This window comes from Chrysochloris asiatica, unplaced genomic scaffold (genome assembly GCF_000296735.1).
Source record: "Chrysochloris asiatica unplaced genomic scaffold, ChrAsi1.0 scaffold00082, whole genome shotgun sequence".
Taxonomy (NCBI): domain Eukaryota; kingdom Metazoa; phylum Chordata; class Mammalia; order Afrosoricida; family Chrysochloridae; genus Chrysochloris; species Chrysochloris asiatica.
The window spans coordinates 8,214,625-8,218,481 of record NW_006408600.1 but is presented as its reverse complement, the minus strand read 5'-3'; positions in this window follow the sequence as shown (position 1 = coordinate 8,218,481).

Genomic DNA, 3,857 nt, shown 5'->3' with positions numbered 1-3,857 from the left:
TGAAACTGGCTTAATAAATTGCCTGTCTTGTCTGTAAATAATAATAATAATAATTTAAAAAGAGAGAGAGAAAGAGAAATTAAACAAGAGAACACAGAGATATGGAGTAAAATACATGCCTTGGCACATCAAGATTTTAGAGGAGCAAGGAAAAAGAAAACAAAGAAAAAAGGACATTCCTACAGAGCCAAATGAGAGAAAACATCTTCTGTTAGCAATGATAATTTGAATTTAGACTTCTACCCTCTTAAACTGTGAGAAAATAAATTTCTGCCTGTTGAAGCCACATACTTGTTGTATTTCTGTTATGCCATTGTTGTTGTTGTTAGGTGCCATCAAGTCAGTGCATAGTGACCCTATGCACAACAGAAACACTTCCCGGTCCTGGGCCTACCTCACAATTGTTGCCACACTTGAGCCCACTGATGGTGCCACTTTGCCAATCCATCTCACTGAGGGTCTTCCTCTTTTTCTCTGACCCTCCACCTTACCAAACATGATCTCCTTCTCCAGTAACTGGTCCCTCCTGACAATATGTCTAAACTATGAGAGACGAAGTTTGGCCATCTTGGCGTCCAAGGAGCACTCTGGCTACAATTCTTCCAAAATGGATCTATTGGTTCTTTTGTCAGCCCATGGCACTTTCAATATTCTCCTCCAACACCATAAATCAAAAGCATCAATTCTTCCATGGCTTTCCTTAGTCACTGGCCAGCTTTCACATGTTTATGAGGTTATTGAAAATACCATGGCTTGGGTTAGGCACACCTTAGTCCTCAAGCTGACATCTTTGCTCTTCAACACTTTAAAAAGATCTTGTGCAGCAGTTTTGCCTAATGCAATACATCGTTTGATTTCTTGACTGCTGCGTCCATGAGTGTTGATAGTTGATTCAAGAAAAATGAAGTGGTTAACAACTTCAGTCTTTTCTCCATTGATAAGAATGTTGTTTATTGGTTCAGTGGTGAGGTTTTTTTTTTGTTTTTGCTGTTTTAGGTGTCAATAAGTTGGTTTCAAGTCTTAATGACCCTAGGCACAACAGAAGGAAAAACTTCCCAGATCTGTGTCATCCTCACAATTGTTGTTATTTTTGAGCCCATTACAGCTGCCACAGTATCAATCTATCTCCTTGGAGCTCTTTCTCCTTTTTGCTGATCCTCTACTTTAAAAAGTATGTTATCTGTCTACCAAAAGTGGATGTTTTTAACAACAAGAAATTTAATTTCTCACATTGAAGAAGTTAGAAATCCACATTCAGAGCATGGGCTCTTGAGTGAAGGCTTTCTCTTTTCTGATTCTAGGAAAAGATTCTTGTCTCCTTTCAGCATCTGTAGGTCCCATGATCCTTGAACATCTTCTTATATCTTGGCATTATACTTCACTTGCATCTAAAAACTTCAGAGTGCAAAGACCCCAGGTTTAAAGGACACAATCCACTTCTGGCTATTCTATCTTGGTGGTAGTAGGGTTCTTCTTTCTCTGCTCAAATCTCCATTTTATGCCTTGTAAGATAAAAGGTGTTGCATGCCATAATCTTGAAAATCTTTCCTAATTAGAAGAGGGTTGTTGTTGTTGTTGTCAGTTGCCATTGAGTCGGAACCGACTCATAGTGACCCCATGCATAGCAGAACGAAACAATGTCCGATCCTGGGCCAACCTCACTACCGCCGCCACACTTGATGCCATCAATGTTTCCACCTGGCCGATCCATCTCGTTGGGGGTCTTCCTCTTTTTCTCTGACCCTCCATCTTACCCAGCATGACATCCTTCTCCAGCAACTGTTCCCTCCTGACAGTATGTCCAAAGTATGAGAGATGAAGTTTAGTCATCTTGGCCTCTAAGAAGCACTCTGGCTGCACTTCTTCCAAAACAGATCTATTGGTTCTTTTGGCAGTCCATGGTGCTCTTTGATCTTAATCAGTAAATGTTTCAAGTCCTCTTCACTTTCAGCAAGCAAGGTTGTATCATCTGCATAGTCTTCCTCCATCCTGATGCCACGTTTTTCTTCATAGAACCCAGTTTCTCATATTATTTGCTCAGCATACAGATGGAATAAGTATGGAAAGAACACAACCTTGTTGCACACCTTTCCCAATTTTAAAACATTCAGTGTTCCCATACTCTGTTCGAACAACTGCTTCTCTGTCCAGGTACAGATTTCTCAGAAGTACAATTAAGTGTTCTGGAATACTCATACTTCTCAATGTTGTCCATAGCTTGTCATGATTTACACAATCAAAAGCCTTTGCATAGTAGATAAAGCACAGGTAAACATCTTTCCGATATTCTCTGCTTTCATCCAAGATCTATCAGACATCAGCAATGATGGCTCTCGTTCCATGAACTCTTCTGAATCCAGCTTGGACCTCTGGAAGTTCTTTGTCAATGTGTGACTGTAGCCGTTTCTGTATTGCCTTTAGCAAAACTTTACTCGCTTGAGATATCAAAGAGATTGTCCGATGATTTCCGCATTCCATTAGGTCACCTCTCTTTGGAATGGGCACAAATATGGATCTCTTCCAATCAGTTGGCCAGATAGTTGTCTTCCAAATTTCTTATAAACCAAAGGTTTATAAGACTAAGCCTAATCCAAGGAGCCTTGATGGCACAGTGGTAAAGTGCTCACCTGATAATCGTATGGGGTTTGGACTCACAGCCACTCTTAATCCTTCAAATTGAGAGAACTTCAAAAAGTTTGTGGGAAAATTCCGTTATCTTTGAATTCCATTTTCCACAAACTTTTTGGAGCCCACCATTACTACAAATACACCCACACATCATTTTGTATTCCAACAGCTTCTTTAGCTTTTGTACTGATATATTGGCATTTTCCTTAGTTACTTAGTGCTTCTATAACAGAAATCACAACTGGACAAAAAAATAATATCATGAGAAATGGAGAAAGGATTGAATTTATCAAAGACTTTATTTTGCTTGGATCCACAATCAATGCTAATGGAATCATCAGTCAAGAAATCAAGTGACATAATGCATTAGACAAGTGTGCTGCAAAATACCTCATTAAAGTATTAAAGAGCAAAGATATCACTTTGAGGACTAAGGTGTGCCTGACCCACAATGTAGTATTTACAGTCACTTCATATGAATGTGAAAGTTGGACAATGAATGAGGAAAATGCTGCAGAAGAAACAATGCATTTGAATAAGGTATTGGTGGAGAATACTGAAAGCACCATGAATTGCCAGAAGGACAATTTTTGCTTGAAGAAGCACAACCAGAATGCTCCTTAGAAATGAGGATGCCTAGACTCATCTCTGAAATTTTGGTTATGATGTCAGGAGAGACCAGTAAATGCAGAAGGTTACTGTGATAACTAAGGTTTCGTATGTACTTTACTGGGCCAGGATTTTCAGTGGCTTGGAAATTCAGATGTAGCTATACCCCATGATGTGAATTGATGTGATAAACCAACAAGAAGATTAAGGGTGGGGCTGTTGTTGTTGTTAGGTGCCATCTTGTCAGGACCAACCCATAGCAACCCTATGTGCATCAGAATGAAGCATTGCCCGATCCTGGGCCAACCTCACTACTGTTGCCACACTTGAGTCCATCGCTGCTGCCACTTGGCCAATCCATCTCATTGGGGGGTCTTCCTCTTTTTCTCTGACCCTTCACCTTACCAAACATGATATCCTTCTCCAGTAACTGGTCCCTCCTGACAATATGTCCAATGTATGAGAGATGAAGTTTGGCCATCTTGGCCTCCAAGGAGCACTCTGGCAGCCCTTCTTCCAAAATGGATCTGTTGGTTCAAAAGCATCAATTCTTCTATGGTCTTCCTTATTCACTGTCCAGCTTTTGCATCTATATAGGTTATTGCAAATACCATGGCTTG